General features: G+C 37.9%; 1 protein-coding gene across 3 annotated transcripts in view; it reads left to right on the top strand.

Moving 5' to 3' along the window:
• Cntn3 (contactin 3) overlaps positions 1 to 24,323 on the top strand; it is a 327,478-nt gene that overhangs the window by 35,054 nt on the left and 268,101 nt on the right. The window contains exon 1 of one of the 3 annotated variants that reach the window (XM_074044254.1): positions 13,185 to 13,391. The exons of the other annotated variants lie outside the window; for them this stretch is intronic. The gene's annotated coding sequence lies outside the window, so the exon portion shown is untranslated. Of the gene's footprint in view, positions 1 to 13,184; positions 13,392 to 24,323 lie in introns of those variants that run through there. 3 annotated transcript variants of the gene reach the window in all.

The following is a 24,323-nucleotide window of genomic DNA, read 5'->3' as shown; positions in this document are numbered from 1 at the left end:
CCACAACTAATATCATAGTTATATTAGCCAGTCCTCTTTTAATAAATATTTATGTTGGTCCCAGTTTTTTGATATTACCAAGAGAACTACAGCAAGTGTCATGGGCCACACCTCATTCTCAAATGTGGGAACATTTCTTTTGCTAATCCAACGAGTAAAAAATGATATTTTCTTCTCACTTCCCTATCCATGGAAACCCAGAACACTGAAATGCATTGTGTATGGAAGTTGGTGACTGCGTATATCACTTTGAGTGGAGAGATTCATAGGTAAGAAAGCAGAAAAGCAGACTGGGCCCATTTAACGAGTTTAAAAGTAGCTCAGAAACTACAGGAGTTGATGAGAATTGTTGCAAAGCCTTGGGTCAGTGGCAGATGGAGGGCAGGTTGTGGGGGTAGTTAAGGTAAAGACAGTAAAGGACCCCAGGTACCTATGAGACATTTAATATTATATCCTGACTGGCAGGTAAGAATAAGTTGTAAAAGAATTTGAAGCCAGAACGAGCAAAGAGAAACGTGGTTACTAGTAATTAAAATAAAAGGAAGTGACCATTAATGTCAGTGAGAGACCCCACATTCTGAAGGTTTTGTTTCTGAGTTGCTAAATGTACAACAGTGGTATATAATGTATGTCATCAAAGTAAATGGCAGGATTATGTTGACAACATGCACCAGTACATATGTGATTTCCGTGTTGCCCATTTTTTGAACATGTCTGACTAATAACTACCACTTTCTGAACACATTGCCCCCGGCATCTGACTAAGTGCTTACATGAATTGAAATGCAAGTGGATAGAGTACTTCTTAGGGGACACAGAGGTCGTGAGAAGTAATTTATCCAGAGTTAGGTGAGCAACCCATGTAGGATACAACACTGAGGTCTTTACATTAAGCTTCTGTCTTACACAAAAGCATGATGCCCAGGCTGCACCCCATGGGAATCCCAGGAGAATCTTGCAGGTAAGAAGCAAGCACCCACAGGTGATTAAAAAAAATCTCAGGTATCTCAATGTCCAGCCTCAGTTGAGAGCCATTGAGGTACATGCTGGGAATACCAGCTTAAATACAGTGATGCTTAGCTTGTCCATGTATTCAGTGGTGTCCAAAGTACTCACTGCGATCAACAGCAAAAGGTATCTTTTACATCATAACCACGTACTGATGTATGTAATTCAGAAATGATGCTTTCGTGTAGAAGTACTTATTCTTGCAACTGGGATACACTATGACATTTCTATTCTACTGTATTATACATTTATTATCTCAGAAATGCTTCCAATTCAAATATGAATTATCTTTCCATTATTGTCACATTCTTAGGGAAAGAGTGAAGTCTAGAGATGAAATCCCCTTGGAAGTTAAATACTAAACATATTTAAGTTCAAATGAATTAAAGCATACAGTGGAACTTCTTGTCTTATTTCAGTTACAGGTTTAAAATTCTTAAATAGAAGTAGGACCCCAAATCCGTCTTGTCCAGTGCATTATAAGTGATGTCTCAGAGAACTGACAAAGCTCCAGCAATCTGAGGGAAGAAGACCTCAGAAATTGAGGCCAAGACTCTAATGCCCTTTGTTTTCCAAGAGACACAAAGTTAATATGACACACAGAATTATCACCCAACATTGGCCCTACTACAGCATAATCTGAGTTAAAAAAAAAAAGTCCAGTCTTGAGTCACTGTAGTCATTATAGCTGTCATTCCAGGCATGATTATTTTAGCAGAGCTCAGCATTTCATGAGAGAATTCAGGCTGTTAGGACCAGGAGGATCCCTGCCTCCAGCCCTTTTTGTCTTGTTATGTTGGGAGACAAGGTCATGCTTTTTGTCCAGGCCTTTGATCCTCTTATTTTAGGCTTCTTACCATCACTAGGATGGCAGGCATGTGCCGCTACCCCCAGCTTTTTTTCTGTTGAGATGGGGTTTCAAACATTTTTTTTTATAGGCTGGCCTGCAACTGCATCCCCACCTCAGCATCCCATGTAGCTTGGGATGACAGACCTGTACCACCACACCCAGCTGTTGTTTGAGATGGAGGTCTCGAGCGCTCTCTGCCTGGGCTGGCCTTGAACTGATATCCTCCTGATCTGCGGATCTTAGCTTCCCAAGTAGCTAGGATTGTAAGTGTGAGCCACCTGTGCCTGGCTTGGTTTCAACTTTCATTGCAGAATTTTTTACAGGAACAAAGCTCTGTCTCACAGTAATTTCTTCAAAATTACCAAATTGATTATAAAAATCCACCTTTGCATGTGGACTTTCCTAAATCAGAATATTGTTGTGTTCATATGTTATGTAATCAAAATGAGCATGGCAGGAACCACCTGATCTCACCTCTGAAAATGTGACAAATATGGTTTGTCCAGGTAGGCAAAACCTAATCCAATGAGCTGTCCAATGAAGAGCACTTTCTCTAGTGTTGAGCAGAGGGGGGTATTAGAGAAATGAGCTCCCTTTAGTCTAGAAGAAGGCAAATATCCATGTTGTAAATGCCTACAGGGGCCATGTGGCATGGGCTAGAGTTCATTTCCTACTAGCTGAGAGTGGCCGTCAGCTGACAAACCGGCAACCTAAGGATGATCTCAGTACTTAGCTGTGAGGACGTGAATTCTGCCAACAACCTGAGTCATGCTGGGTGAGCACACGAAGCCTTAGGTAAGACTTTGCCAGTGTCGGCTTTCTGACACCCTGAGCAAAAGACAAGCTAACAGGTGCACAGACTCCCAGCCATGGAAACATGGGAAGATAAATGTGTGTTGTTTTAAATTGTCAAGTCCATGGTCATTTGTTACGTAGCAATGGAAAATTAATGTACAAAGTTAAAAACTTTGCCCTAACCATTAGGTCTTAGTGAAGATAAGTTTTCTGCTTTTGTTTGTGTCTCTTTATTTGAATTCATCCACTTATTCCCTGATTTCAAGGTGGCCTTTCTCATCACTGAGCATTTTCAGTTCAGAGATTCAGAGCCTGTTGTTAGGGAATCTTCTAGGCTCCATGTCTCCCTGAATAAGCTTCACTCTTATCCTTCAGTCCTTGAGCCTGAAGCTGCTGTTGATACCGACGCTTATGTGCAATAACTATTGGAGACCAATATGTTTTGTTATTCAAAAGTATCTTTTTAATACTATTAGTGTGTCTAGTATGTTCCCTCAAGGCTGAGACATCACCAGTACAACTACAAGATCCTACATTAAAGGCACTAAATCATCCTTTTGGGAGCATTCCACTCTTAAACCCATAATCAGGCAAAATGACCTCAGGGTTAGTCTTTCCACAGCTTCCTGCATTTAACCTCAAACACAGAATGGCTTTGAGGGTTCTCGATCACACTGCTTATCTGGGACTGACCTACAGTTCTGTGTAGCAAATGAAGAAATGCTGTTAAAAGCAACAAAAATTGCTATGCTTATCCAGTGTGACAGAGGGACATGCAGTTTCATTTGGCAAACTCTGTGTCTAAGTTTTCTTCCCAGGAATAGCAGCCTGCACCAAAGCTTGAAGTTACCTACTTCCCTTGCTAGAAGGACATGCTCTGCCTTCTCCCCACCTGCCATCTGGCTTGGGCTGCCCATGCATTTGCAGAATTCTGAATAATTTTGCCTAAGGCTCAGCCTCTGCTGCTCAAGTGGGCCAAAGTTCTGTTCTTTCTGTCCTTTGTTGCATTTCCTCCAAGCTGACCTCACATGGGACATTTATGCTTGTAAAGTTTTGAGGGAATGCTTCCAAAGGACCCTAGTAGGAAAACAACTTAGCAGGATTGGAAAGGGGAAGAAACAAAATAGAAGATGGAGTCAGGCAAAGTTTTGGTGGGAGCTGACCTTTCAGGGTGCTCTGACATGTGTATTACACACTAAAGTGTATTCCTTTTTTGTGGTAAGTGAGTTGGGTTTCAGCCACCTACACCATTCAAGCATTGGCTTTGTGTTACCCCAAAAGATGTAATTCCCACATATTTTTAGTTCCATGCTTATAAATGAGACCCAGTTCCAGTAATACAAAGGCAGGTCCCTAGGGAGGTCACAGGTGGCAGGGAGGAGTCTAGATTCTAAATATATGGAAATTGGGAATAAGGCACCCAGAACCCATAAAATAAAGATCCAAATGAATCTTTCTATATTGGACTGTACTAGTAACTTGTTTTTCAAAAATAGAAGGTTAATGATTTATAAAATGTTTATTTTTTTGTGTACTGGGGTTTGAACTCAGGGCCTATACCTTGAGCCAGTTCACCAGCTCTTTTTCGTGATAGGATTTTTTTGAGATAGGGTTTCATGAACTACTTTCTGATCTCTGCCTCCTGAGTAGCTAGGATTACAGGTGTGAAATGCTTGGAAGTTTCTTGCTGTTTAGGCTTAGAAAGATTGGACTTTGACATTAAGAATGATCTTGGTAACGATCACCAAGTGGGCCACCATTAGCAACTCCCAGTTTACAGGGAATCACTGGGAATAGTTATAATAACTGGGAGTTGTAAAAATCTTGCTAGTGCAGATTTTTCCATAGATTACAATATTTTTATGGAGAGGGAACCCAGTAAATTATAAACAACAGAATATTGAACCCAGCTAATTGCTCCCTCATTTGTATTCTTAGCTTTTTCACACACACACTTAAAACTTGTATGGAATTGTTTTTGGTAGGAACTCAAAAATGTTGAGTTGATTTCAACTATTTGATAGTCATCTATCAGACTCAGAGGCCACCATAGGTGTTGTGTTCATGGTCAACACATGGTCCTATGGTCATAACATCTGTCTTTGCCGCAAACATCCCAGGCAAAATCTGGAATGGGACCATTTACTTGATCTTCACCATAGCTGCAAAATAGCCTAGGAAGATATTTCTGCAATTGGAGTTCTGGAAGATTCTGTTTCAGAATGTGAGATAAGTTCTCATATGTAGAAAATGAGAATGTTGGCTGGATAAATAGAATAGTGAATGTCTTCTCCACCTGCAATAGGAATGTTTAGGTAACTGTAAATTGGATTCCATTATTACTCCATAATAACCTCGTAGAAATTGGCACTTGTACATGTAACCTTTCCAGTAGGTAGTGTTGTGTCTGTTTTGGCTTCCACAATTTGAAGAGTGAATAATGATTTTTTTTTCCCCATTGGGCTTATTGGATTGCAAATGAAAAAAGGTATTCTGAAGAGGGAAATGAGAAAGCAGAAACATCTGCAACTTGGCAAGCAAAAGAATTACTGGGAGTATGTGGGGTGAGTAGCAGAATGTATAGAAACAAATAGAACCCAGCAGCTGTGGTGGGTGTGCTGCTCAAAGCCATTCCCCCAGATCTGATCCGTTTTTGAGCTGCATGATGCATTGGAATGTTGAGCTAACCAGGCAATCTAATTGATGGAACATCTACAGCTGCTTTATCATCATTCTCAAATGGGCATTATCGCTTTGCATGTCAGGGACAGCTAAGTGTCTCTCAGCCTTTCTAATAGAAGCTCACTGTGGGGTTTACATTTCAACTGCTTCTAATTGCACTGAAAGTCAAGTGACCCACTTTTCAGGTCAAATGCAGTACTTTTTCTTCTTTCTTTTGTGTGAAGTAAGAGGTACTACCAGTGACTTGGGCAAAAGCACTCTGGTCCTGTGTTCACATAAAACATCCAGGTAGAGTTCACTGACCACTGAGTGGTCTAGCAAAGGGGAAGTCAAGGAAGAAGACTAAACAACCAGAATTTCCAAGAATATAAAGACCTTCACAAGCACACAGGCAAATACCTGTGGAGCAGGAGCAGTTACCCTCACCATTAGCTCCTCCAGTCACTTGTGACTTTATTACCTACACATAATTTGTGTCCAGGCCTAAGCCCTAATTATTTTCAGTCATCACTGATGTTGTTGCCATAGCACCTAATTCTTTGGCAAACACAGAAGAAATAACAATGGTGTCTGTGCGTTTTTTGAAGTTTATAAAGCAAACACCAAAAGAAAGATTAAAAAGGGAAGAAAACAACACTAAAAAAAATTTAAGAAGAGAACAGAATGTTTTGAGAAGCCATGAAAAGAACACCATCGCAACAAAAGCAGGTCTTAGTGCTGCCTGTAAATCTTTGACTCTGTTTATTTTCACAGTTAGTGCTAGAATCCATAGTTGTGAACACCTTAATATTTTGATTTGTTTTGTCCATTGTTTCTACTCAACAGTATGCAACTGGTGGAAATCTGGGGAGTGGGGATTCAAAGAGTCTGCTAGCATCTTACTTTCCCAAGAGCAAAGCTGAATCACTGTCTTGGATGAGCCAGGCTTCTGAGAATAGCTCACTTCATAGCTCCTTGAAATGTATTCAAAAGATCACATGGACCTGCATTTTGAATGCTGAATCCAGTCCAAACTTTGTTATTTGTGAAATATATGGTCAGTAAAGAGAAAAATAAATTCCATTGTAAACATGACTGTATGACGTTGGGATATATGTAAAGGTATTCTCTTTTGAAAAAAATAATTACAAGAATTCATTCATTTGCTAAATACCTGACAAATTGTAACTACCCATATAGTACTGTAGAGAGTGGTAAGGATATGATGGGGGTTCCCATTCTCAAGCATTTCCCATACTAGTTGGAAGGAGATAAACACCAAACTACAAAGTAAATGAACATTGTAAATCCACAGAGCGTTAATTGATCTAAGGACAGTACAGTAATGTTTTGTAATAAAAGATGTGAGGAGAAGGAGTTTCCTTCTGTAATGGAGGAAAAGCAAGCCATCCTAGGTTGTGACAGGAAGAAACTTTGCACACTAGCTGTAGCAGGTGCATATATCTTGAGGAGGGCATAAGTTTGACTTCCTTAAAGAACAGAAAGAAGGCCACTGTGGCTACAACCAAGAGAAGGATCTAGAGAGTGCAAGGAGGGAGGCAGGGACCTGCAGCCCATAGTCTGGAGTCTGGATTTTATTTCGTGAGTGATGGGAAGTCATTGTAGGCATTTTAGCAGGGAAATAGCAAGTTATGATTTAGGTTAGACAACTGAGTTATATATCAAGATTAATAATCTAGTTAAGAGATGAGATTGGTCTGGATGCAGATGATAGCTTGGAGATGGAAGGGAATGGAGAAATTATTCATAAATTTCTATAAATATGTGTGTATAAATTTCATTATACATATTGTATTTCATACATAAAATTAAAAACTGGAAGGCATTTATAGGGAAATATGGCATTTAAGACATTAATACCATCTGCCTTCTTTGAGTGTGAGATTATCATCAGGAATAACAACAACCAATCATCCTGTTCCAGCTCTTGCATTCATTGCTCTGTAGGTCATCAGATCCTCAAGAGATGTGGCCATTGTTATTCCTGGTTCATGCATAGAAGAGTGTAATGATGTACTTGAAGTTTAAAAATTAGAGTGCACATGGCTGGGATATGCTTCCAGGGCTGTCTGTTCCCACACTAGAGCAGCACTGACATCATATTTTCATTCCATTTAAATGCAGTACAGATAGTATGCCTCTTGAGTTGTCAGTATTTGAATGGGTGGTACAAGATCTTACTTTCCTTGGAGCTGCATGTTCTGGACTGGGAGAAATATTTTGGATTTCGGAGTATTTCCAGTGTCCTTGTGTTTCAGATGTTAATTATTTCATCCTATAGGATATGATCACTTCATGGAACTAGATATGGGTCATTAAAATGTGCTGTGGGAAATCACAAAATCTGTATTTTGCTATGTTAAGCAATTACAGAGTGTAAGCACTAAGCATATGAGGAAAATCTGAATTAAAATAAGATGATTCTACCTTCATTTCCTCTGAAAGGCCAGAACTTTCTTCCTTTCCCTTTTTATCGTCTTTGAACAAAGTGCCAGTACTGAAGTTGTGCTCAGCATAGGTTTTTTTTTTTTGTGTAAGGCAGGTGGTATGGATTGGTCGTTTGCTTCTTATCTTACTTTAATCTTTCCCCCTTCAGTTCTGTCAGGACTGACAGCCAGGCACAGAGCTCCCTACTGCTAAGATAGGCTGTGCAAACACAGGCTATAGACAGTACATACTCAGACAGTACACAGACTGCCACATGCCAGTTCCATGACAAGGAGGACTCTTATTTTAATGAGGCCCCAAAAGAGCTGGTGGCCAGTGCTTCTTCTTCGCCATGAGGGAATCACCATTTCAGGTGTTGTTAGTACCAAAAACTCAGTGATGCAAATCATTCAGATCTCTGCATCTAAAGAAACACAGCTTTTTGGAGCAGACAGATAGTTTAACAACTTCTCATGTGCTTTCTTTATTTTGCCATGAAGTAAGGAAACTGAGATCCAGGGTAGACAAGCTGCCTTTGGAAAGTTTAACCAGTGTTGAAACCCTTCCGTCTTTATTTCTTCCTAGTAATGAGACTAATTGTAATAATAACAATTAGTTTTATTGAGTTCTATGCTTAATACTTCCTATACCTTAGGTGATTTAGTTCTTAAATGATCCCCGAGTATTGTTATGATCATGTTACAGATGAAAAAATTGTGATTTAAGATGTGAAGCTATTTATTTAAGGGCAAGGGCATCCTATATAAATTGCAGATCATGGACTGAAAGCTGATCCATTATACCAAAGACTATGGAAAGTATTTTGTTTTGTTTTTTGGCAATACTGGGGTTTGAATTCAGGGCCTTGTGCTTGCTAGGAAGGTGCTCTATCAGTTGAGCCACACCCCCAGCCCTTTCTACTTTAGGTTATTTTTAGATAGGCATTTGCTTCCCCTCCCTACCGCATTCCCATCAGCCTGAGACCATGATAATCCTACTTATGCCTCCCATATAGTTTGGAAGACATTTATGTACCACCATGCCCAGCTTGTTGGTTGAGATGGGTTCTCACTAATGTTTTACCTGAATTGCCCTCAAACAACAGTCCTCCTGATCTCTGCCTCTCAAGTAGCTGGGATTACAAATGCAAGCCACTGTGCCCAGTCAATGGAAACTTTCTGTGCTCAGCTTTTACCCAGTAATACATATCTGATTTAAAATGATTCAGCAGGAAGGCTTTGCATACTAGAAACCGTCATTTTACATATATAGCATAGGGATGTATGGATATGCTACTAAGTTGTGGGGAGAGTTGCAAAAATTTACTCCTCATATTTGGAAGATGTCCTAGAGTGCATTGTTTGGGAAATAATCTTTGAGACAGAAATCTTCAGAGAAGAAGTTTGAGTTTCTCAGGATCACGCCTGTGAGAGAATGAAGGAAGTAGGGTTGAGTAGAGGGTAGAGCTGAATTCTGATGCAGTTACACAAAAGATGTCTCAGCTCCCCCTGTGAGGAAGGCTGGCCTGCAGTGACCCAGCACAGTTGTCTCACCTTGAGGAGGGAAATGGGCCTTTCTGTACCATACAGAGGCCAGTGATTGCATGTAGCTGGCACCTACAGAGGGAGGGACACTTTGAACAAAGCTCTGTAGCTGAGGGTGATTCCTGGACAGAAACCCAAGGAGAGCCACCATCGACCTGTATTGGCAGTAACTGGGCTAATGACCACTTCATTTTGAAGGGGACTATTGCAGTCCACGCTTGTGTTGCACACAACACTTGTGTTCTCTGATAAGGTTTGAAAGCAGCTCCTTTGGCATTCTGTTGGTCTCTGTTCCTGAAGCAACTTACCATGGGACAACTAATGAGACAAAATATATTCTTCCCCTTTTCAGCTGGCCTTAGGTGGAAATGGATATTGTTGAGTCTTCCTTTAGTATCTGTTCTAGTCTCTTTGGTTGGTGTCTTCTGTCTGTCTTTCTTGGACTATTATCTGGCATGAGTAGCCTGAAGTGACAGGGTGGAAACTGTGTCATAAAGCCTAATGGTCCTCTGGCTGTGCTTTTTTGTGAAATATTCCCTCCCTCTCTGGAAACAAGGACTTGTAAACTTAAGGGTATTTTAGTAAATGAAAAAAAAATAGAAATTTCCATATGGGTCACTAAAGTTCATGTTAAGTGTGGACATTTCTGCTTCTACCCCTTTTTTCCTATACCCATATGTTCTTTCTGTTAAGGACACAACACCATATACTTGTCATTGGTTTAGTGTCTATTCCTTGTCCTGGAGAACAATGTCTCATCCTTGCAAAAGTTCCTCTCTATGCTGGTGTTTCAGTTAACTGCTGGGAAAAGTGGATATTTCAGCAGCTTGGAAGGCAAAAAACAGGAGGATTAGGTTCAAGGCCAGCCCATGCAAAAAGTTAGCATGACCATATCTCAATAAACAAGATGGGCATGGTGCTTTACAACTGTAATCCTAGCTATGTGGGAGGCATAGGTAAGAAGATTGCAGTCTGAAGCCAGCCCAGGCAAGAAGCTTGGAGCCCCACCCAAAAAAATACCTAAAGTGAGACAGTTTCAGAAAAAAGAAAACGAGAACATGGCTCAGGTAGAGTGCCTGCCTAGAAAGAATAGGGTCCTTAGTCAAACCCCTGTAATTTCAAATAAACAAATAAAAAATAAACTAAAAAAACCCACCTCAATAATAACAAAAGGAACAACCCTAGTACAAATGGACAAAATATAGACACCCATACTGAAAAATATACAGAGATTGAAAATCAGCATGTGAACAAATGCCCACCCACATATACCAGGAGGCCCTTGCAAATAAATACAAGACACCATTGCACACCTATTTGAATGGCCCAAATCCAGGACAGCAACACTACCAAATGATGGCAAGGATGTGCAGCAACAGGAACTCTCATCCGTTGCTGGTGAAATGCAAAATGGGACCACCAAAGTGGAGGTCCCATTTTTACAAAGCCACTTCCTACGCAATCCAGAAGTTATAATCCTTGGAGTTGGAAATTTATGTCTACATAAAAACCTGCACATAGTTATTTATAGTAGCTTTATTTATTATTAAACTTAGAAGCAATCACATTGTTCTCCAGTAGGTGAATGACTATACTGTAGTACAATCATATAATAGAATATTACTCAGCACTAAAAAGAAATTGACTATTAAGGTATGGAAAGATGTGACGGAACTGGAAAAGCCTATTTCTAAGAAAAACAAGCCAAAGATTGAAAGAACTACATACTGTGTGATCCCAACTCTATGCCAGTCTGGAAAAGGCACAATCATGGAAACAGAAGATCAGGATTTACAGGGGGTTAGGAGGGAGGAAAGATGAAAAGGCATGGTACAGAAGATTTTTATGTCAGTAAAACTATTTTGTATGATTAGATACTCTAATGGCCATATATGTCATTGTACATTTCTCCAGTCCACAGAATATAGAGCACCTAAAGTGGGCTCTAGGCGCTGGTGTGTCAATATAAGGTTATCCATTGTAACAAATGTACTGCTTTTTAAGTGAGCTATAGAAGGTAGGGGACACTGGGAGAACTACACGAGAATTCTTTATTTTCCCCTCAGTTTTGTTGGAATCCTTATACTACACGGAAAATTAAAGATTATTTTTAAAAAGCAGCCATTACAGTTGTTTATCAGATGGTCAGCTTCAGGGAGTGTGGGGTATGTAAGGTAAGTGGCCATTGTGCTACCTCTGCCCTCTCCTGCTGTAAAGTAGTTTCTTTGATCTGAGGTGTTATGTGTCGCTCGTATTGGAGGAAGCACTCTAAAACCCTAGCTAACTAGGGTGCTAGTGGTGCTAGCTAAGACTTATGTATCTGGAATGTGGATCAGTTTCTGTCTATACAAGTGACTGCACCCTCCTAAATGGAAAGATTCTGGTGCAGTTAGCTTCTGGTCAGGTGGCTTATATTGAGGACTCAACACTGGTCTGTTGACTGTGTAGGTAAGTGAGGAGGTCATGCCTTGGAACCCAATGGTAGCCTCCATCTGTGTGGCTGCTCCATCATGCACCTATTTAGATAGCCCTAATCTGGTTGATGGTAAAAGCTGACTGACAACAGCTGACCAAGTTTTCTGCCTAACCTGGTAATGTGGTGCCTTCCCTTTGCATTTTGTGTCCATCCTTATGTTTCTGTTTATATGCCTGTTCCCCAGACCACCCTCTCCCTGACCAACTAGTGAAGCCAAGGTAGTTCCCCTTTATCCAGGGTTTTGCTTTTTATTTTTTTGGTACTGAGGATTCAGCTCAGAGCCTTGTGCATGCTAGGCAAGTGCTCTACCACTTGAGCTACACCCCCAGCCCTTTTTGTTTGTTCATTTTGTTTTTGAAGCAAGGTCCTGATATTTTCCCTTTTCAAAGTCTCAGTTTCTGTAACTAAATGGAAAGTTACAGAAATAACCCATAAGTTTAAAACTGTTTGCTGTTCTGAGTAGTGTGATGAAATCTACCATCTCACTCTGGTCTGTTTAGGATATGGAGCATTTCCGTGTCCAGTGAGTCTACGCTGTGTCAGTTAATTGTCTAGAAGCTGTCATGGTCATCAGATACACTGCAATATCAAACCTACTACTACCCTGTTGTCTTCTAAATATTCCTCTGACCTGCTCACCAAACAGCTCTAAGTTTACCAGTGTTAGATGTATTTTGTTATTGATAGTGTAGCAGTATTTCTGTTCTGTGCTCAAGTAACCCTGTTTTTACTTAATGGTCCCAAAATGTGAAAGTAGTGATTAGTGATGCTGGCAATTTGGATATGGCAAAGAGAAGCCATAAACTTTAAGTGAAAAGATTAAAGTATAGTAAGATATTTTGAGAGCATGAGAGCCTTACTCTCTCAACTTGAGAGCCTCACATTCACACAATTTTTATTGTTATAATTATTCTATTTTATTAACTTTTAGTATTAATCTGTAATTTGCCTATTTTTAAAAATCCTATCATAGGAATGTAAACATGTATATTTTTAGGGTTCAGTTCTATCTGTGGTTTCAAGTTTCCACTGCTGGTCCTGGGATGTATACCATGTAGATAAAGGGGGGTTATTTTGTTTGCCACTGCCTATCAGTCCATGCAGTCACCTTGTATAAGGATGTTTTTCTTTAGGACTGACTGCATATACAATGATAGTCCCATGAGATTGTGTTGTTTGCTGATGTCTTAGTTTGAATATATTCATTCTTTGATATTTGCACAGCTTTGCCAAACAATGCATTTCTCAGGTTGTATCCCCATCATTAAATGATGCATGACTAGATAGTCTTACCTTGGGTTCTGTCTTTTTTTTATAAAAATTGGATACTCTGCCTGTTGTGAAGGATTCTGTTCTCTGCTATCTTTCAGCACCACCTCTGATGGAAGATAGGGTGCAGGAGTTTATTTTGACTTCATCCCTCATACACAGCTAGCTGGTCTGGCTCAGCTCAAACCTCATCCCAGATACATCACTTCTGTATTATGGTGGATTTAGCCTATGCCTGCCTGAATTTATGACTCAGCATGTCTGACTCAACCCAGACTATGATTGGTGGATCCATTTAAAAGGTGGTATAATGCCATGATCAGACATCTCTCTCTACCAGGTATCTTTACACTCTGATAACTATATCTCAAATGATGCAGTTCTCTACTATACATGGCATGTCTTTGCTCCAGGACCCTGAGGGGGTATTGCTGTAATTCTCTTGTTGAAGCTTTTCACAAATTTTGCAGTGCATTCATCCACCACTGGTAGCTGTAAAATCATCACATTTGCCTGGTTGTTTATGTGAGAGGCCACTGGCATTGGCACTCTGTTGGCTGCAAAGCTTTTCTAGCTCTGTGTCTGCTCAACACTGGCAAACCGTGCATCTCCTGCTGAATAGTTTAGTGAAGTATTAAGAAAATAAGCAAGCCTGGTGAATGACATGCAGTAATTCGTCCCTTACTTAATGGAAATGTTCTGGCATGCCCCAGATCTCCAGACCCATTAAAAAACAAACAAGCAAAACAAAACCAGCTTTGAGGCAGACCACTGCATCTTTTTTTTTTTTTTACTGTATGTAAATTATGCCTCAACTTTCTTTTTTTTTCTTTTATTATTCATATGTGCATACAAGGCTTGGGTCATTTCTCCCCCCTGCCCCCACCCCTTCCCTTACCACCCACTCCGCCCCCTCCCTCTCCTCCCTACTCCCTCAATACCCAGCAGACCACTGAATCTTGGGAGGGTTTTCCATCTACCTATTGGAACATGTGTATGAAGCTTCTGATCCGTGTACCATATCTTGCTCATTTGCTTTGATTAGCATGATGATATTGGTATAGTGAACCTGTGTGATGTTCTGTCTAATGTCTACGTTGTGTGGGTCCATTGAAAGTACATGACATCAAAGGGGGGAAGAGCTACTGTATTCTAGGGTAACACAGTGAGTGTATACTATCATGTATCCCAAGCAAATGCTCTAGAAAAATGCAGAAATCTCAGCAATTTCTATTATGACATCTATATAATTTTAATGTCAAAAGGTGATATTGAACTATAAGATGGAAATGACTCATGTACATGTGATCTGAGGAAAAGTGTATGAAAAATGTCTATCTAAAATGTCATCGGGTGGATTCAGCAATGTCTGAAGAAGATAGTAACTCTGACCAAGGAGGATTTATTCCAGGAATATTAAATATTTCATTATGTCATCAGAATCAATAAATTAGTTAGGAAAAACCGTGTGATAATGTATACCAAAAAAGTGTATGATAAAGGTCATTTGTCACTCTTTAATTCGTAAAGAACTAGGAATAAAAAGGCTATTTTAACAAAATTGTAAAACTCACATATATTTATCTATGAAAGAAATAAAGATTTGTTTTTGGTGATGTATTCCTGGAATCCCACCACTCGGGATGCAGAGGCAGGAGGATTGTGAGTTCCAGGCCAGCCTGAGATACGTATTGAATTTCAGGGTAGACTGGGCTGCTTAGTGAGGTTTTGTCTCAAAAGCAAAACAAAACAAAACAAAACAAAAAACCCCAACCAAACAAACCTTTGATTACCATTACTTCCAAGACATATACCCAAATCTGTGTGTTTGGCACAAGAATAGACAGCAATTTGGTTGGTGGACTAGACTCTAAAATCCAGAAATAGGTCGTGGGGTGTGTGACTAAATACCAAGGATGTTATTTCAAATAGCAGTAGATGGATGGTTCATTTAATAAGTGTGATTGATGCAAATGGCTGTCCATCTGGTGTAAAATAGTAGTGGGGCCCTTATCTATGATTAAAAATTTAAATGAAAATAAATTATCTATGGATTGAAGATTTAAATATAAGCAATGTGAAAGTGACATTCAGCAAGCTACATGTTTAATTTAGTGGTAGAGAAAACACGATAGCCACTGAGAAAATACAGACATATTTTCTATAGTATAGAAAATTTTCACAGTATCAGTGGAAAATATGTTAAATGAAAATTTTTATTGTTGTGTTGGGTGGGGTACATTGTGGCATTTACAATCAATATATCAAATATATCATAGTTGAATTCATCTGTTAAAGAAAATTTGTAGCGAATATGACAGGCAAAGGGTCAATAGATAAAGAAACATGTAGGTAACTCATGGAACAGTAAAACCAGGGAATTAGCAAATGGTTAAAAAAAAGGATACTCAAATTCATGTTAAGAAAAGAAAAAGTAAAAAATTAATGGCATTTGCTCTCTAGGTAGAAATGAAAATAGTTTCACTCTTTTAAAGCAAATCTGGCGTTTTCTATTAAAATGTTAATATTACATATTACATGCATTTTTATTTCTGGCACCATATCCCATGTAAATGAAAGCATCAGTATGTATATCTGTGTGGACATGTGTATGTTGCATGAGAACTACCAAAACTGAAAAGAGATGACCACATTTTGATACATCTGCTCTTGGTATATCATATATCTACTGAAAATGAGGTGTTAGTTGTCCCCAATGACTTGGAGTTATTTTAACCTGATGTTACTGAGTAAGACTAGAAAGTTGGAGAAGAAACAGTGTAGATTTTATAAATCACTAACTAATAAACATATGTGGATTTTCTTTTGTGTATGAATATATCTGCATGAATATGTATTTCTATTTTAATAAAATTAAATTAATGAATATAGGGGGAATTATAGAAGAATACCTGTTTTATTGGCTTGTTAATCTGGAAGTAGGTGAGAGTGTATGTAGATGGATGAAAGAGTGAAGTAGAGAAAAGAATGAAAGAAAAAAATAGTTTTACAACATTAATAAAATGAGAAATTTCAATAAATAAAATGACATGAATGAAAAAAATTCACATTGTTTTATATACTGTGAAAATGGGTATTTGTTCAATGATTATTTCCAGTGTCCAAACCACATCAAGAAAAACTTTGATGCATTACTAAAAGACGATGTAGTTAAGAAAAGAGACTGACCCAGGTTGCAACTTCTCTTTGTAGATGATTTGTGAAGTCTAAGAGATTGGGACCAATCAGGCATAGCTCTATTGATGTGATCTTCATGGTTCCTCATCTTTTTTTTTCTTTTTTTACTTACCATATTTTTGTAGTAAATCATACAATAAAACAAAATAATGAACACTAGTTGCTCTATATCACTGAATACCTAGGTATCCTTTTTCCCATTTAGTATTTAAATTTTATGATCATGTGTTAATTGCACATGATATGAAGTTTCATTGTGATATTTTCATTCACGCATATATCATACTTTGATCATATTCACCCTCCCTTCTCCAATGGGTATCCTTAAGATAGTGAGTTTCATATTTAAAGATGTACATTTCTGTATGTTTTATGGGAAGAATGGTGATCAAGAACTTTTTCCTGAAGTATAACTTAAATAAATGACCTTTCCCTTGACAGTGCTGAATTTATAGCTTAAATGAATGCATCTGCTTGAGCTACAAATATATAAATAAGATAATTACAGTGATGAAATTTGAACCTTATAAAAATGACAGCAAATAGATTTGGAATTATTAAAGTATTAAGAAGAGTGGGAAGATTCCAAAATAGTAGTTTTTCACAGAGTCTTCAAAGATTGTGGATGTAGGCAAATAGCATTAAAAAAAACCTCAAAAATTATTTTGAAATGAATGAAGAGCACAAATTGGCATCCCATTAGGAGATAAAGATGTTGTTAAGATAGCCTTTTGTTTAGAAACTTTAAACTTTTGGGGTGGCGGATAGTATTGGGGATCTAACTCAAGGCCTTACACATGATAGTCAAGCAAACTATGACTGAGCTACATACCCCCATATTTAGAATTATTTTAGAAATGTTAAAAATAGTAGACATCTTAATTTTAGTTTGGGGTAGTAGCTATTTAATTGATGTTCATTAACCTGTGTTTATTTGAAACATTAGCTCTATAAGCAAAACCATCCCCTAAAATGTTTATCATATTGTATATGGTGTTTTGGAGTGATGAAATAATTGTTTGTCACTCATTTATTTCATTTTATTCTTAACATATTGTATATATTATATATTTTTATTATTGGGGACACATTGTGACGTTTACGAAAGTTCTTACAATATATCATAGTTGAATTCACCCCCTCCATCATTTTCTTTTATTTTCCCACCCCCCCATTCCTGGAATAGTTTCAACAGGTCTCATTTTTTCATTTTCATATGTGAGTACATAATATTTTCACCATGTTCACCCTCCTACACCCTTTCCTTATATCCTCCTCCCTCCCACTGATACCAAACCCCAGACAAGATCTGTTTTGCCTTCCTGTTCTCTGCTTTTGTAAAAACATTTTTGTTTGTTTAAGATAGCTATACAGGGTGTTTCATTGTGACATATTATAATCCCAATTGGCTTATCCCCTCTGTTTTTCTACCTTAGTCCCCTTCCTATGGTGATTTCAGCAAGTTTAAAAATTCTGTGTTCATTTTTGTTTAGGAAGTAGATCACCCATATTCACCTTCTTCCTTCTTTTACCCTTCCTCATACGTGACCTTCCCTTAGTGTGATCTGTTTTTCATAATATTTTCTTTATTTGTATTGGGTCTGTATTCTACGTAAGAGAGAAGTGGAATGATGAAATAATTCTAAGATTGTTCATTCTTTGCATTTTTCATTATTTTTCAACCTTAGTATATCAGAGACTTACCTGGGATGTATAAAAAGTAGATTCCTAGATTTCATCTTAATATTCTCACTTAGTGAACCTAAGTGTAGATGTGAGAGGGAGTTCTGTAATTGACTTCTAAAACAAGCACCCCAAAAGACTCTTGAGGAGATGGTCAAAGCCACATGTTTCCAGAAGTACTTGTACTGTTTTTTAGAGTAGAAAATGTCTATATTAAGCATTAGAAAATGTGCTAGGTACTTATAAATAGAAGAACTTAGGTAAAATGAAGACAAATTTACCTTGTTAAGTCCTCTAGTATTCAAAAGCCTGGAGTATAAATATTACATTAAAAGCAAGTCATTCTGACCTTTGTTCAGTGAAGGGTTTAACAATATGATCCGAAAATGGATAAAGGATCCTTTAAACTTCAAAGTTTCTCCAAGTAAGGCATGTTCTCCTTGTATGTGGTTCATTGTGCAGTGTTACGTCATAAGGTTGTGAGTTCATATTCTAATTTATTGAGAAGAAATTCAATTAATGTTTTTCCCCTTTCAATGCCAGCCTGACCTCCCTCATCAGTTCCCCCAATTTATTTTCTGCCTTGTGGTCTGTGATCAATATAGAAAAATCAGTTTGTGTTCTTTCTGACTCTTGCATTCCTGGAGTCCTGATTAATTTAGTCTCAATGACTCTACAGAGTCTTCTATTGCAAATTGAAAGTTGAACATGAATCTGTCAGTCAAATATGATTTAAAACCATGTGAGAAGTAATTTATTGTATGTTCTTTTAGCAGTTTTTGTACATGGCCATTTTTAAACTGGAGAAAACTTAAAGACTTGGTTAGATGGTCACCAAATTGCTGCTCTCCCCTTTGTGTGCCATACTGTCTTCATTTTTCTTCCTGACTTGGACATTTCTGTGATTTACTAAGACTGGAAAAATGGGGCTGTAAAATTGTTGTTAAATACACCATAGTCTACTTAAATGTGTGACTATATATTGCTCATGTTTGTGCAGTTTCTGTGATGGAAGTTCTCCTTAGGGTTTTTTGGAGGTGTGGAGAGAAGGGCTATAAATTATTATGCATATATAATGTGTGAATGTTAAGCCTATTTCTAGGTAAAAGTGGAAAATAGTATGAAAGTCTAATGACTGGTACTGTCTGTGATATTCTACTATGTTAACTTTAATCACTGTATCTGGGAAATATTTTAGCCTATTCCTAGTCATAGTTCTTATGCGTGCATATTTTCATCTTTCTCTAGTTTGATGCTTAGAGTATATTCTCAGCCCATTTTAATATCTTCTTTGTAAGAAAACAGTGACAAATGTTAAAACCAGGTCTTTGTGTGGAGCGTTAAAGAGCAAAACCTGGTTTGACTGGATCATTTTGAAATGTTCTTTGATGATCTTTCCCCATCTACAGGGTTAACATTCTCAAGCAGTAAGTCAAGTGCTAGTTTTAATCTTTTTTCCTAAGCACAATGTCGCTTTAAATGGCCATATGTTCTCTTTTATCTTGACTGTTATATCCCTCTTTTCCAACATTTCATGTATTTTCCACCTGTTGAATGTTTGTAACCTATACTGTTTTTTAACTTACTTGGTGAATTTGGGTAGTAGCCCTCCTTGTTCTTTAAAAACTGGAAATTCATTTCTTTAACCAGCAATTTTTATATTATAAAGAAAATGTGAACTCATAAGGTAACTTTTAAATTGTAAAAGTGAAAAGAAATACATATGAACAAAATTTGGAAATGATTTTGACACTGTCTAAACACTGTGTATCATTGCCACATTGACACTGATAACTACAATGTGATTACCCAGTCACACTAGATTGAAGAGGTCATTGTTTCTGATTCATCTTGTTATGAAACACTACTTAGTACATTTTGGCTGAAGAGTTAAGGGTAGATCATTTCATGATTCTCAAATCGCTGTGTGGATCAGAATTGCATTAAGAACCTTTTAGAAACTGCACATTCTCAAGCCTTAGATTTTGCTTGGGGCTTGGCAAATAAATACATGTGAATTTGGAAAAAAATCTCCCAAGTAGTAATCCACTGTTTTAATGGTCTGATTTATCTTCATGTAATTGTACAAGTTGATCCCAGGTTGATTATCTTAAAACACGTCTTTAAATACATCTTCATTCAAAGATTCCATGGCTCCTCTTCTCTATAATATGAAATTCACAACTTTCCATGCTTCATTAAATCCATATTGTTCCTTGGTAGACTGTCAGTATATTTCAACCGTAGTTTCTCAGATAGCCACGAATGAGCAGTGAGAATTAACATCTAAATTAAAACCAATTTGCTTTCCATATTCTATCTGAAATCTGTTTTGTAAATAACCTTATTGAGTTTAGAAAAAAAAACACTTTACTCTTTGCTTTTATAAAGAAACAATTCATGCATATAGAAATATATGTTGTATGTACAGAATTTAAAAAAAATAATAAAATGAATGCTCATGGGCCTACCATATAACTTGAGAAATAGAACACATTCAGTGACTTTGAACCTGTTTTCCCTTACTCCTATCTCATTCCAGGGGTGGCAATTCTTTGAGTTTGTTTTAACCATTTTCTTTTTGATTCCCTTTTACTGTGCATTCATGTAACTCTACTCTTATGTTTTATCACTTTTGGATTTGCTGTAAATAGTGTCATACCCTATTCTGTAGTGTGTTTTTTCAGTTTGATATATTTTTAAAGATTTGATTATGTGGATGGATAAAGTTTGCTTTGTCAATTCTTTCTGCTCTGTAGTAATCCATCAACCTGATTTACCATGGTTCATGTATCCACTCACTTGTTGAAAGATGTTGGAATGCTTTATGATTTTGCTGTTATCTTTAAGGATGCTGTGATCCTTTTTGTGTGTGTTGAATGGTACATGGGCACAAGAGTATCTCTAGTACATGCATCTGGGAGAAGAACTGATTTTCCCAAACATTATGAAATGATGGTACCTTGTTGTCTGTGTGAGATAATGCAAACTTAGATCTCTGGAGTCAGGGATAGAGGAACTCTTTTTGTTTCAGTGGTTTACCAACACGTAGTATTCCTGACTGCCATTTCTGCCAATAGTTTTACTTAGACTGTGAGAGTTTCAAAAACATTTGATAGTCTCCTTTTTGGCTTTTCATATTTTACACCATGAACTTTTGTTGTTGTTTTGAGGTAGGGTCTTGCTATATGGCTTAAGCAGGTCTTGAATTTATGCTGCTCCTACATTAGCCTCCCTACTGTTGGGATTATAGCCATTTACCACCATTCCCAGCCACAATGGACTTTGGACTTTTTATTTTTATTGGGACTGTGGTTGGAACTCAGGGCTTCACGCTTGCAAAGAAAGTGCTCTACCACTTGAGCCACAACTCTAGTCCATTTTTCTCTGTTTGTTTTGGAGAAGGGGTCTCATGAACTATTTTCCCAGGCTGGCCACGAACCTTGATCCTCCAAATCTCATCCTCTCAAGTAGCTAGTATTACAGATGTGATCCACTGGCTTCTGGCTCACAATGGACTATTAGTTTAGCATTACTTATTAAAATGAAACTAAGTTGAAAAATATTTTGATGGGAAAATCAGGCAACATAACAGTCTTGTAAGTGCAAACATAAAAATAAAATATATACTACCATTGCATATGTAAACATATAAAATAGATGTTTACTTCATTAGAATTGCTTGATTAAATAGGACCACTTGGCTTTCTCATTTTATAGTTTGTAACTGAAGGATTAATTGTGTTGTTTGGATGAAGAGATATAGAAGAAAGTCTTTAGCAGGTAGGAGTCAGCATTGAGAAATAGGGAGGTAAGAGTTTTGGGTATCTTCTGTCACTTAATGTCACATAATTAGTCATGTGCAAACTGCTCAGTCTCTGAAATTGAAATTCCTCATCTGATAATTAATACAAGAGCAGTGTCCGCCCTGCTTATGTGAAGATTAATTGATACAATCCACGTAAAGCCTGGCATACAAGAAACGTTCAGCAACCTTTATCAGCTGGTGTTAAGGTATTTATCAGATTTTTGGAGAAATGGGACATGCATAATGAAAATAACAATACAGAGAAACTTGTGCCAAGTGTCACAGGTGGACCAATGCATCATGTAAGTTAATATCCATGTTAACTCATATGAACTCATACAACATGAACCCTTCAAACTGGAGAATCAAAAACTATTCCTCATTGCTCATCTGCCTTTACCAGTTTTATTGAAAGACAGATGAGAGGGAATCCATGAGGAAAATCTTGGAAAAATGTGTACACACAGTAGACATGGGTGAGGAATTTCATGCTCCCAGAGCTGCTTTTCTATTTCAGGTATATACTTCCTCAAACATGGCTGGCTGCCAGAGCTCGAAGAGGGCTGTGTTTTGCTAACTGTGCACTTTTCTAGTTCTTAGAAACATTGTTCCCTGGAGTGGTAACCTTGTGGAAGCCAAGCTTCTATAATAGAATTTGCTGCATGACAGGTCATGCAGGTCTGGATTTTACGTGAGTGGTTGTGGAAGGCTATCTGCCAGGTCATTCTGTTAGTTCTTCCTAGCAAATGGAGCCTAGTTTCTGGGCAAATACAAGGTGGAAATGGGGCATAATGCCTTTATGTTTAAGGCTGTATTAAGGGGCTTTTCATTGCACCTACACATTTTATCCTGCTCACTTTCATCCCTCCTTAGAGTCATAAAGAGGCAAAGTATCTGTTGTAAGCTCCATTGTAAAAAACAAAAAAGCAGAACCGAATTCCATGGTGCAACTATGTAGTAAGTGACTGCCTGCATGCTGTATTAAATACTTTTTATTTTTTTATCTCAGAAGGAAGTTGGTATTTTAACACTGATGAAAAGGGGCACATGGATACTCTACAAGGTGGATATATATCAGGTCAAGTCCTAGGCTTCCACTGGAGTGAGCTCAGAGCACTTGGTGTTTGCTGAGTGATATAGGCAAATGAATTTATTGCCCTAAGCCTTAGTTCTTTTCTCTATAAATGGCAATAGTCATTTGCCATTCATGGAGCTGTTGGGAGAATTAAGGGAGCTCAGTGCTGGGCACAAGACAGTCAGTAAATGAAAGAAATGACTATCACGAGTTGCTTGTTGCTTTTTGATGCTTTAAAAGAAACATTTCTTAGCAATAATATTCAGAATTAACTACTTCTAATAAATTGAATCCTGAAATTTCAAACTGACAGTCATGCCCCAAATGGCACATTAAATAGTTAGATGTCGTGGTCATCATCCATCCAGGATGGCCCTGATCAGATAGGCCCTGATTTATGCTCACACCCAGCCGTGGGAGGTGGAGGGCACCTACTAAAACTAATGTGAGGCTTTATTTTTTTTAAAGTATTAGAAAAGGCCATTTATATACTCCTTTATAAGGTGAAAAACCAAGTATTTTTAATGTGCCAAGAGCAATACTCAAAATATTTATGAAGGAGCATGGCATTGCCCAGTCAGAATGGACAGTAGCTGTCTATAATTGGTACAGCTGTTTCACGTACACCTGAGGTAAATATCAGCCAGAAAGTCATGAAGACAGAGTTGGTTTCACTGCAAATCTTCAGCAATTTCTTGGATTTTAGTTCTTAGTCCTTTTAGACACTGCAGGTTTGTTTTTGATTTCTTGCCTTCACTCCCACCAGAGGGAAACACCAACTATCAAGGACCTGAATGTCCACACATCCTTCAGATATAAAATATGTCTTCAGAGTGTCACAGTGATACAAAACATTATCTATTCAGATATGCATACTCTATAGAGCATGTCCAAAATGGACATTAAAAAAGAAGACAGGGTAAGTAGGATTCCATCTTTTTGTTGTTCCTTGAAAATAGGTCTCACAGTAGCCCTTTTGCTGAGTGAGTAGTAGGTCTCTGACCCTGCAAATAATTGGGCTCAAGAGGAATCATGGGGAGAGAATTTTAGCTGAAGTTTACCATTCCTGGCTTCTAGCTTTTGGTAAACCCTTAATCTCTCTGCTTTCAAACTGTAGAATTAGCAGATTATGTAATCCAAATAGCAGCATTCTTATTGCACTTGGCCAGAGTGTTTCACAAACAATCACTAATTAATTTGCACGAAACACTTTCAACTAAATAGCATCCCTCCCAGTTTATATGAAAAGCCTTAGTGTAGATGGGTGATAGGTGTTTCAATAGGGACTCAGATATTGCAATTGATGGCACAAGAAATCATGCCCTCTGTATTTCTATAACTCAACTTCTTGTTTTGTTTTTTGTGGTAAACTCTTATTCTGTTTTCCAAGGAGTTCTGTTAAATTTCAGAGAGTCTTCACAGAGCTTGTGAATTGTGAAATAAATGAAAATGAGGACAATTTGGAAGGATGGGTCACAGGTCCTTCATCCAGGTGTGTCTATCTTCAT

Source organism: Castor canadensis, chromosome 10 (assembly GCF_047511655.1).
Source record: "Castor canadensis chromosome 10, mCasCan1.hap1v2, whole genome shotgun sequence".
NCBI lineage: Eukaryota > Metazoa > Chordata > Mammalia > Rodentia > Castoridae > Castor > Castor canadensis.
Note: the sequence above shows the minus strand (reverse complement) of the source record. Positions and strands in the feature narration are given on the sequence as shown.